This window comes from Papio anubis, chromosome 14 (genome assembly GCF_008728515.1).
Source record: "Papio anubis isolate 15944 chromosome 14, Panubis1.0, whole genome shotgun sequence".
Taxonomy (NCBI): domain Eukaryota; kingdom Metazoa; phylum Chordata; class Mammalia; order Primates; family Cercopithecidae; genus Papio; species Papio anubis.
Window position 1 is genome coordinate 40,971,190 of NC_044989.1, and position 13,272 is coordinate 40,984,461.

A 13,272-nucleotide genomic window follows, 5' to 3' on the forward strand; every position below is an offset into this window, starting at 1 on the left:
TTTGAAATGGAGTTTCGTTCTTGTTGCCCAGGCTGGAGTGCAATGGCGTGATCTCAGCTCACCGCAACCTCCGTCTCCCAGGTTCAAGCAATTCTCCTGCCTCAGCCTCCCGAGTAGCTGGGATTACAAGCATGCACTACCACACCCGGCTAATTTTGTATTTTTAGTAGAGACGGGGTTTCTCCATGTTGAGGCTGGTCTTGAACTCCTGACCTCAGGTGATCCGCGTGCCTCAGCCTCCCAATGTATTTCTTGAAATGGATACTAATGAGAAACTCCTCTCTAATATCAAGGTTTATTGTTCAATATTTTTAAAGCTTTTCTTGTCATATGTTCTTGCCAAACTTTAGCCCTTTGTGCTTTTCTCTTTTTTTCCTATTTACCCTAAAGTAGAGCCTCATTTATTTCCTTTCAACTTCCTCTTAGGCAGTTTTTAGAATATAAAACACTATCCTTTACCCACACAATCTCTCATTAAATTAAGCATTGTTTTATCACATAAACTCTGCTACTGTAGGATTCTTTCCCTCATAGATGGCTTCCATGTATCCCAATGCTCAGTTTACCCTTTGTTCATACAATGCTATAGTAATTTTTAAAGATTTTCTTCTTACTTTTTTTTTTTTTTTTAACTTTTTAAGATTCCCTGTCTGAAGTTCCTGTGTATTTACTATAATGGAAGCCGAATCAGTAGGTGAGTTTCTAATTATTTCTCTTGTGAACTTCACCTCCTGAAGAGATCCTGATAGACAGTGAACTAGTCTAAATCAGGCAGCAGAATAACAGAGAGGCAGAACAAATTTCTTGACTGGATGATTCTGGAAACCAGAATTCTTACTGGATGATTCCGGAAACCAGAATTCTTACTGGGTGATTCCGGAAACCAGAATTCTTACTGGATGATTCCAGAAACCAGCCTCCACCAGTATGACAATATCACCACGGAGATTCATAAAAGGACATGATTTTTAAAATAATATTGCAGTATCTTGTGTGAGGGAATGAAACCTTCACATGGTGATACTTATAAAATTCCAATGGAACCTAGGATGGCTACTTGAGACTTTTTAGTTCACTGGGATGTGCTAAGACAAGTTTCTGGCAAGTCAAATTTAACTACCATAGGAATCCCTCAAAACACTGCAATTACATTTCTCTAGGTGATTAACATTTCCTGGGAGAGGTAATATTTTACCCGGAAGGTCATATCTCCCATCAGTGGCCTCTCTTAGGAGACCCATGGGCCTCCACAATCCCATAACTACCCCCAACATAGCTTTTTCAGGTTTGGAGGTTACCAGACCTGAGAAAGGCATGATCACTTGTAATTTCTCTGCATCATACCCAAATTTTTAATAAATAAATCATTCTTTAAACTCTATTCCTATTGAGACTATGACCAGTAAAAGCTGGTTTCAGAGCAAAACTCACTTAGAATCCTGGCTTCAGGATTTACTAGCTTCAGGATTCATTTCAGTTATTAACTGGGATTTAATAACCTTGAGTAAGTTACTTAGCCTCTTTGTCAACTGCTTCATCTGAAAACAAAAATAGTCAAACTTTCCTCTCTATGACTGAATGAGAATTAAATGAGATTATACAGGTAAAAGTTTGACATATTTTTGATACATAAGTACTTATTTCATGTAACTTCTTGCCTCTCTTCTTTACCCATTTATATGATTAATATGCCATGAAGAAATGATGAGACAAGGCCCGGCCCGGTGGCTCAGGCCTGTAATCCCAAGATGGGGAGGCCCAGGGGCTTAATCATTTGAGGTCAGGAGATCGAGATTATCCTGGAGCATCGACGGGTGAAACCTCGTCTCTACTGTACCAAAAATCTCAGCCATGGGCACGGTGGTGAGTCCCGCAGTCCCAGTTGCTTCAGGAGGCTGAGGAAGGAGAATGGCGTTGAACTCGGGAGGCGGAGCTGGCAGTGAGCGGAGATCGCTAAGACGGCATCTCCAGCCTGGGCGACAGAGAGATTCCATCCCAAAAAAAAAAAAGAAACATGAGGATGAAGAGGACAAGTTTAAAAGACCTTGATATCCTCCACTACAATTATGAATACATGACTAGTTACATACCTTCTATCGCATTTCCAAACCAATTGCCTTTTATTATAATCTGAATTTTTGAGACGGAGTCCCGGCCTGTCACCCAGGCTGGATAGGAGTGCAGTGGCTAACCCTCGGCTCACTGAAACTCCTCTCACTCCTGCCCTACCCCTTCCTCCCAGCCCCTCAGCCTCCTGAGTACTGGGACTGCAGGCGCTCAGCCCACCACGCCCAGCTAATTTTTGTATTTTAGTAGAGAGGCTCCTCACTGTTAGCCAGGATGGTCTCCATCTCCTGACTTGGTGATCCGCCCGCCTCGGCCTCTCAAAGTGCTGGGATTCCAGGCGTGAGCCAATCTTTAGGACTAAGATTGTGTGTTTCCGTGGCCGCGTGTGCGTGTGCAACGAAGAGAAAGAATATGAGTGTATATGTTTGTGTGTCTAATAGATTTTCACATTACAAAAAGAAAGTAGCTTTTTGTAACAGTTCAAACTAAAAGAAAAACAGAGTGAAAAGCAAGAGTTTCCTTTTGCCCCAATCATTCCACTTCCCTATCCAGACGTTACTGTTGTTAAATTTTGGTGCATGTGCACACACACAAACACACACGCTCCTACTCACAACGATAAAGCCCTATCATCTTCTGTTGTTTTAATATGGTGAAGTATATGAATAAGATCCTACAGACTAAGTTGTTGTGCCTTGCTTTTTTCACTGGATAATTATTATTTCTATTTCAGAGAACATAGAAAAATGTTCTTAATTGTTATAGTATTCCACAAAAATGGATATTTAATAATGTATTTTAATGACTCTAAATATGCACATTTCTTCAGTTTCTCACTGATAAAGGGTGCTGTAAAACATTGCTTTGTGCAAATGTGTAATTTTCTGCAGTGTAAATTAACAGAAGTGAAATTCTTGGGTAAAAGGATATGCATACTTAATTTTTGATCGACACTTCCAAATCGTCTTTTTAAAATTATCTCAAATTATATTTCTAATATTAGTGTAGGAATGTAATAATGTTCTCCTATTTTTGAATCAGAAATACAATCAGTATTTTAATTTGTGTCCATTTGCATGAACAATGGTATCTTTTTTATTTTAAATTACATGTGATTATTTTGATATATTTGGGGACTAATTGTATTTATTCTTCTAGGAAATCCATATTCATGTCTTTGCCCTCATTTTGGACAGTAGTCATATTAGTACTAATTTATGGAAGACCTTTACATGTTATGAATACATATTTTTTTCATTATTTATGTTGCAAAATGTTCCCCACCTATTGCTTACTTAACTTTTGACATTGTTTCTGGTGTCTTCTGGTGCTAACATTTTAAATTCTTATATATTCAGATTTGCCCATCATTTTTTTGACTTCTAAGTTGCATATTTTATTTCAAAAAATAATTCTCCAGAGTTGTTTTTTTCAAGTGTTTCCTACGTAAGTTCACTTTAAAACTATAAAATAATTTCCTAAAAACAATTCTGTAGCCTTTCCTATTTTTTCCCCTGTCTAGTGAAAGAATGGTATAGTAAAAAAGGCAACAAACTAAGAGTCTGTGCTGTTACATAACAGGTCTTTGATTACATTTATCTAATAAATGGAATGTGTTGTGCTCTATTGCCAAACAGCCAAGAATGTGTTATTAGCCTTTAAATTGACATGATCTTGATAAATCATTCCATATTTGTGTTATTTACTTCAAAATTGTTCATATCTTCATTTTAAAACATGATTTTCCAACTGAACTCTTTGCTCAAAAACAGTCTTTTATAAACCTCTAGTGTTTTAAAGATATTATATTACAAAGATAATACTAGAGGTTACCTTAAGCAGATGAGTGTGGGTGAGTAGCAAGTGGAAAATTTCAGAGCTACTCTTTGACTGCCTTTTTCAGCTGCTAAACAGTCTCTTAGGCATCTTTGCAAAAACTGCTAAACTCCTTAGAGACTTGTATGACATGATCTGCTAAATCAGTGATCTCCAAAGTCAGTACTAACGGTGATCTAGTTGGGGTTTGAAAATAAAATATTAGAACTTTAATTCATGTCCAACACTAATAATATGATTTTAATCTCTTTGCATGTTTTATAATGCACATAAAATATTAGTGTAATTACAGATATATATGTATGGAAATATATATATAGGGATACAAATATATATATATAGGGATGTGTAATTTTTAAATATCATTTCCAGGCCTAAAGTTATACAAATCTATTTACTTGAATAACTACTATATACTCACTTCTGTGTCAAGTACTACAAAATTTAAAAACAAACAAAATATGTAATGTATGCTCTGTGCAGTGAAGGAGCTGATATATAATATGGAAAATAACTTTTACCTAGCTAAAAACAGAGACCCCAGGATATATAGGTAAAGTGAATGGTTTAAAAGTGTTTAAGGGTTGCTGAACAGACGGAGACCAGTGCAAGCCAACCTGGGGTGGGAGATTTAAAGAGGCGTTGAACTTGGTATAAATCTTAAAATGTCAAGAATATTGAAGAAGGAAAATAGGACCAGGAAGGATAAACTCCTGAACTATCAGGAGCAAAAGCCAGGTGGCAGGGATACACTTGAAAATGCCAGAGAACAGAAATTGAATGTTTAACATTAGTTGTCTTTAGGGTAAGTATAGACATAACAAAGAACAGAGAATAAAGATCAGTGACTCAGCATCACTTTAAAAAAAAAAAAAAAAACCTCTTCATTAAAAAAAAAAAAAAATCATGTCACTTGAAATCCCAATCTCAGTTGCATGGAAAGAGACTTACATTTTCCTTGAATTTGCATGTCATTCAGGTCCTAAGAAAGATGTTTAAGGACACAGATTGTAATCAGTACCACTTTCTTCTCTTGGAGGTGTTGATTCATAGGGCCTAATTTAAGGGACTAGACTGGAGAAGAGAGGTAAGCTAGATAATACCAAGCATCAATATAAGTGTTTCTAATTTGGGTTTGGAAGACAAAATTTTACTGAAGCTTTGAACTAAGAATAGAGCTAAATTCATCTGTCATCGCTTTGATTATGTGGGATAAAGTTAATAAAGGAAAACTAGCATTATAATACAAGAAGTAAATACATTTTACTTATAATTATCTTATGATTTTTTTAGGACTTAATTTAGTAAATGAAGGACTACCTGATGGAATCTTGTAGAATAAAAGGAAAATACCATGAATCATTATGTCTAGTTCTCAGTGCTAATATTGCTTGAAGTTGATCTCAAATTTTACCATCTCCATAAACTCTTTATTAGCAATATCAATCGATAAAAAGCTGACTGCTTCTTGGCCTATAGCATTTAATTGTCTTCTGCATTACTATGGCACTTCAGTGGGTTTCTAGTTTCAAAACATGTGGGTAGTTCTCTAATGAAATTGATTTCAAGCTCCATGGGAGCAGGAACTGGGTCATAACAGCACCCCATGTGCTTTCTCTCCTTTGCCCTAACATTAGAGTTTCATCTCTAGTCTGTGAATGTTTTGTACATATGCTAAATAGACCTGAGACAGAAGATGCTGATGCCTATGCCCTTGTGTATCCTGTGTTGAAACAACTTTAACTTTCTTATTCTAAGTAACGAGAAGCTTCCTAAAAATGCCAAGTAGATGTTAAACATTTATGTAAACCACCACTCAAAATTACTAACACTATCTTGGGAAACAGGTACCAATAGATAATCTAATAACAAAATAATAAAAATAATAAAACACGGACTTGCCCTAAACAAAATGTACAAGACCTACACATTCTCCTCAGAAAATATAAGGCAGCTATGTAGGTGAAAAAAAATATTAGACCTTTTCAATATTATATATAAATTTTGGGGAAACTTTTAAGGGATCACAAACCTGTGCTATGTTCTAAGAAAGCTGATTATTAAATGTAAGATTATTGATTATTAAAGAAAAGACCTAGAGAAGAATAAAATACAGAACATCCTTTCTAGATGTGAAGAAAAAGAAATTTCATTTAGAAAAAGCTATGCTGTTTAATAAGGGCAGTAATGAACATGTAAATATTCATTTTTGAATTTATCATGTAAGCATTTTAAGAAGAAAAACAAAAGGCTTTATAATCATTTGCTTTGTAGGCACTTGCCCTCTCTTTAAACCCTATCATCATTCTGTAAGAGTGATTGGAATTGGATTGAACATATGGATCTGGTCCAGATGAATATTCTTAAATGGTGCTTAGAAAAAAGAGGTGAGAATCACCATTTAATCTTTTTAAAGTCTGACCAAATTGTGAAATACATGTGTTTGACAGTAAGTAACAAATAGAATCAGACAATGTTTATGGAAGAGATAAAGGAGCATTTCATAAAATATTTATCCTCTACAGATGTGCTACTGAGGAAGTTTATATGAATTTAGAGGTTTCTAAACCCGGCTGCATCTGAATCACCTAGAAAGATGCTTTTAGAAGACCCATTCCTGGCTGCATCCAGGAAATCATAATTCCTAGGGTGGAGCACTGAGCTGTCTTTTAAAAAGTTCCTAGACGGTTCAGGTGAAGCTGGTCCAATGAGCAGCACTCATGAACTGTTGCAACTAACAAATCCCAAGAGGCAGATTCCCAGTGGAGACCCTCTACTAACACATTGTCAAATCCAGAACATTACCCACACGGAACTTAAATCTTCATATGGGCCCACTTTTCTCTCTAAAGCTTACGCTTCCCTAATTAGGAAACAGAGATGTCTGACAGAGAAGTCAGAACTTCTAAGTTCTCTGACCTCATAGATTACTAAAATTGAGAGTAACTAATCTTTTAATTCCTAGAATCTTTGTTTTACATATGAAGAAAATTGAGGAACAGATCATTATAAATATGTCAGGGGTCAGGTACCAAATCAGTGACCAATTGGGACCTGAAATTTAAATCTTCACCTCAACGGCCTGTGATCTTTTGGCATCAATGTAAATGACAACCAATCTGTACAAAACTTTACAGTAGCTTTTGAGTGGAGTATGGAATAAAAAGTATAAGGCATATTACCAGTTTGGTGCAAAAGTAATTGCAGCTTTTGCCATTACTTTCAATAACATGACATAGAAATAACAACATCCTAATATAATAACAAAGTAGAAAATATGGTTTTAAGTATTCTACTTGACTTTCTTCTTTTACCTATGATATGGTCTCATGGAATGACATAGCATTACTGCTTTTTTTTTTTTTTTTTCTGGAAAATGTTTTCCTAAGTCGGGTTCACATGATTACTCTACTTGTCTTAATATAAGTCCTTGGAAATGGATGCTACACCACACACTTACCCTCTATATGTGGATTATATAAAATCTGCCACCAGCTCACGTTTGTTCTCTTTTGATTAATGACTACTATCATGAAAATGGATTGCTTTCATTGTGGTTCCAATGTTTGACTACACACAAATTTAAAAGCTATACTATGAAATAGTTGAGATATTCCTGCTTGTAAATCCATAAAGCACCTACCACATTATTTTTATGTGACTATTTCTTACATACAGAAGACTCTTACAGCCACTAATGTTCTTAGGCAGTCACCAGGCGGCATTTTGACTTTGGATAAGTAGTTAAAACCCTAACTCCATATCACATTCTACTTCCTCAATCAATATTCTGGGAATGTCAGCCCCCACTTTGTAGGTCTGGTAACGGTCTCTGGAAGGTGATTTGGTCTGCACTATTGTTTATTGAATGATCGTCTAGCTAATAGCTATGCTGTTGCAAATTATAAACATATCCACTTCTGAAACTATGCAGCAAAGTTCTATTAAAATGTCAATATTTTATAACCCATTCAACTGCTAAAATTTATCTGACAAATGAAACTCAGAAACATTTAAAAGACAAACCTAGGTTTCCTAACCATCAGGAATCTACATTTAATGGCTGAAAGCACTTGTGACGGAATTTCCAAAATAAGGGCTTCCTGAGGAAACTGCTTTCTTTGTTGAAATGAGCTTGCATTCATCTCCTTATGTGACTTCCTAATAAAAACAATGAGAGGAGTTTGTGTTTCTATTATTCTCAGTTGCTATGACTGCAACTGAAGTTTATTGGTAGGCTGCTTCACAAATGTCTGTTGTTGAAGAGCTTATGAAATCACATGGCACACAAACCAGATCGCTCATAGAATCAGCTGTGATATATCATGTTCTGGAGAAAGAATATATACTAGGTTCTCTTAATTTGAATTTTGCCTATAATTTAATATGAAAAAATATCCATTTCTATCTCTGTACCTCTGGATGCCGTCCCATTTGTAGGCCTGATTTATTTCTGAATGAATATTGAGGGTTTATTTGGCATCGATTTAGTCCCTTCCTAATACAATTAAAATGTCAGGTATTATTATTTTTAGTTTTAAAAGTGACAGATACTTGAGACCAGATTGATTCTTGAGGACACTCTGGTGGAAGTGATGCAGTCTACTCAGACACCATTTTTAGAAAGTTGATTATTACCAGTTCCGACTCAGTTGCACAACAAATTTTCACTATAATTTTTGAATTAGGCCACACCATTTGGGGAGCTCATTATATTAATATAATTTAAGAGTTCATAAAGTCAACTGTTTATACACACACACACACACACACACATATATTTCTAGAGATAGACATCTTGCTATGTTGCAAGGTCCAGTCTCAAACTACTGGGTTTAAGCAATCCTTTGGCCTCAGCCTTTCTAGTAGCTGGAACTACAGGTGTATGCCACTACACTGCACTGAGAAAACTGATTTTATTTGAGAAGAACAAATCTACATTACAGCCTTTATAGAGTTCATTAAACAAAACAGTAATCTATCTATATGTGCTGATATGCAGGAAAATTGCACTTGTAATTTGAATACCCATGTGGGAGAAAGAAATGATCATTAAGTATCTTCATATTGAACACCTTTCTTACTAAATATTTACATTTACCAATACTATGTATATAGCCTAATGTCAGCATTAACTACAAATCCTTTTTCTTAAAGATTTTGGTAAATCACAGGACAAAATTATAGCCCCAACCTTGCCTTTCTATGGGAAGAAAATGAACTTTCATTTTACTCCCAGAAGGGAATTCACTCTATTCCAGGGGCCACCCTGCACTACCAGTTATTGTTAAAATAATCAAAGGATGACATCATTGGGACTATAGGGACTAGGGTTAGTGATACTATGTTTAAGTGGACAGAAGCGATTTAGATGGCCCAATGCATGACTAGATGTGAAAGGTAATAAACACTGGTTTTCCACCTCCATACACCGAGAAGCTTATTAAGACAATCTAGTAAACATATACTATCTTTTACTGTTAATGGAAATGTAAAATGGTGCAGTCACATTGGAAAACAGTCTCACAGTTCCTTAAAATTTAAACATGGAGTCACCATTTGACCCAGCAATTCTACTCCTAGGTATATACCCAAAAGAAATGAAAATATATGTAAGCAAAGATTTATACACAAATGTTCTTAGCAAGATTATTAATAATAGGCAGGAGGTGGAGATAATCCAAATATTCATCAACTGATGAATGGATTAACAAAATGTGGTATGGAATATCTATAAAATGAAATATTATTTAGCCAAAAAATGTCTTATACATGCTACAACATAGATAAACCTTGAAAACATTATTCTTGGACCCCATCTTTTCCTGTTTTGACACATCCTCCACTGTTTTGATGAAGCATAATCTTGGGTAGACTTCTGAGAATGAATACATGGAAGATACATTTTAAAAACATTTGTATATTTTTTAGATGGCTCATTTTATCCTAATACTTAATGGACAGTTTAGCTGAGAATAAAATTATAGGTTTGGTGCCATTCTTATTCAAAATTGTGAGACTAATTGCTTCATTGTATTTCAGCTTTCAATGATATGACTGAAACTTTCAATTATGGTTTTAACCTGGTATACATTATTATTTTCCTGTGCTAGAAACTTTCAGAATCTCTTCATTCCTTGTATTGAAAATATATTGTGATTTCTGTGTGTTTTATCATTCATTGGCATGGCTGTTCCGGTCTTTGTTGGCTTTTCTTTATGTAAACTATGTCCTTCAACTCTGGGAAATATCCTTATAATTTTTCTTTGTTATTTATTCTCAATAATGACCTAACATTATTAGTTGGGACATTTTAATTTAGTAGAAATAAAATGCAAGAAGAAATATTAACTGAAACCTGCACAACACCTCAAGTTATCTATTAAAACTCTAGATATAGATTCCCTATAGAACTCTAAATATAGATTCTTTTTTTTTTTTTTTAATTTTGTTTTAGGTTTTAAGTTCAGGCTTACAAGAGCAGGTTTGTTACATAGGTAAACTTACGTCGTGTGTGTGTGTTATACAGATTATTTCATCGCCCAGGTATAGTATTAAGCATAGTATTCATTAGCTGTTTGTTTTCATCCTCTTCCTTCTCTCACATTCTACCCTCCAAAAGGCCCCAGTGTGTTTTGTTCCCCTTAATGTGTTCATTTAGCTCCCACTTATAAGTGAGCACAAGCAGTATTTGGTTTTCTGTTCCTGTGTTAGTTTGCTAAGGATAATAATGGCCTCCAGCTCCATTTATGTTCCCGCAAAGGACATGATCTTGTTCTTTTTTATGGCTGCATAGGTAGACTGGATAAAGAAAATGTGGTAGATATACACCACAGATAAAGGTTCTTCAAATAATTTTATAAAAACTTCAAAAAATTTTATGATTTTCTTTGATGTGAAGAGTGCTATTTTCAGAAATATTGTTATAATGCTTTAAAATATTAAGTAAATTTGTCTTCTGTGACTTTCTTCCTTTCTTTCTTTCTTTTTTTTTTTTTTTTTTTTTTGACACGGAGTCTTGTTCTGTCACCCAGGCTGGAGTGCAGTGGTGCCATCTGGGCTCACCGCAAGCTCCGCGTCCTGGGTTCAAGTCATTCTCCCGCCTCAGCCTCCCGAGTAGCTGTTCTGTGACTATTCTTAAGGAATATTAATTTGTCTGTGGATGTTGTAAGTTTGAGAAACATTGCCATAACCAATGTTTTCACGGAGGATTGTGATTACCTTTAAATACATGACAAGATATGGTTTTGCCTTTGACTCGTGGTAAGAATTATGTTTACATTTTAATAATGACTATTTCTCTCAAGCCTGTAATCCCAGCACTTTGGGAGGCCGAGACGGGCGGATCACGAGGTCAGGAGATTGAGACCATCCTGGCTAACACGGGGAAACCCCGTCTCTACCGAAACATACAAAAAACTAGCCGGGCGAGGTGGCGGGCACCTGTAGTCCCAGCTACCTGGGAGGCTGAGGCAGGAGAATGGTGAGAACCCGGGAGGCGGAGCTTGCAGTGAGCTGAGATCCGGCCACTGCACTCCAGCCTAGGCGATAGAGCGAGACTCCATCTCAAAAAAAAAAAAAAAAAAAAAAAAAGACTATTTCTCATTGAGAATGTTTCCAGCATCTAAAATTAACATGTGTGGTGGACATAATCTCAGATGTAAATTAAATTTTTATCTAATTCCTAATATGACCAGCAAGTACATATCATGGAGTTACTGAATCACAACAAAGAATTCTAAAATGCCAGCATCTGAGCCCTATATTTGATGCTGCTTAAACAGAAGATTAAACCCTCCCTCTCTGAGACCATCTGACAATAACTCACCTGGCTGACTGACATTCGATGAAACCACAAAACTTCCTTCACTTTTTTTTATTGTTGACCTCATTCACATCCTGTATAAGAAGCAAAAGGTTCACATCCTATTTGCCTCATGGTTTAAAACAATACTATAAAATTCAACTAACAAAAGAATTCCAAATAGTCCAAAGACAATGTGAGATTTAGAAATTATTTTGTTTATTTTCTCATTACTGATATCCAGATCTTTCAGGTCAAATTATAGCCCTTCAAGAGCCTGTTTTGGTGACAGCATCTCAGAAAACTTGAACGTCCCACTGTAGATTCGGCTTGTTCCTAATTGGGCCCAGAATTTGGAGTAAAAATGGGAAATCAGGAAGAACTCAAGATGCTGCAAAAGGGTTCAAGTTTTCCCACAAAGGGAAAGTCATATGAAAAAGTTTAGCATTTCGAGTATCTGGAATAATTTATTTTAACCCAAATACTGCACCAAGATGTAGCACCAGTTGCAAAACTTAACAAATTACATTGTAACATCGGAAATAAAGACAGGGCATTATGTTTTCCCCTAATAGTAGTTATTTGTGGTCATTTTTCTTAAAAGCAATGCAATATGAGCTTCTGAACCTATTTTTTCTTGTAGAGTGGATCCTGACTCTAATAACCAATTAGAAATCAATGGGACCCTTGCTGCTGTATGGCAATGACTAATGAATTCATGATTCTGACTTCGTTTAACCATAGGGTACGCTTCAGTGCATTTGGGATATGATAAAGTACATCTTTGTTGCTACATGCTTAAGAGCACTCTCCAGCTTTTGTAGCCACTGAGAGTGTTGGCAACAAAAATGCTTGAGATATACAGCTGCCAAACAAGACCTTGCTGCTGGCCTGCACTGAGATAGGTTTCCTCCAGATGACCAACAACTTACAGCTTGCTATTTAAATGTTGAATCAATAACTGACAATCTAGTAAACATATACTATCTTTAGAAATATTGGGTCTGTAATGCCTTAGATGACAACAGGCTATCAAGCATGAGAAAACAAAAAGTGGCCATTATACAGAGGCTTTTCTTTCTCCCAACTCTTTGACAGAAAGGAAAAGATGACGGAGGTTTGTCTCTCATTAGTCTCTTAACTTCTTTCTGACAAGATGGCTAATGGAAGTGGAAGTATGAGGGTAAAAAGCTTTCAAAGGCAGGTGGACTAGGGCTCATATTTTTTAACTTGAGCCAGTCCCTTAACTTTTCTGAGCTTGTTTGTTCAGTTACAAAACTAATATGAAATTGCTGTTAAAGTACACCATAAGATAATGTAGGAAAAGAGATGCTTAGGAGGTGCTTAACAAATGGTGGATTCTAAAAGGAAAAGAAACAGGAGGATGGGGTGCAAAAAGTACTACACTAAGAATCAGAGGGTGCCCTGTTTTGTCACCGACCAGCTATGACACTGTATTTAGGTCACTTTACATCTCTGGCTTTTATTTCTCTTCTAATTAAGAAATTTGGGTGGTAAAGAAGAAAAATCCATCTAAACTACTTCAACCTCAAAGGAATAATGAT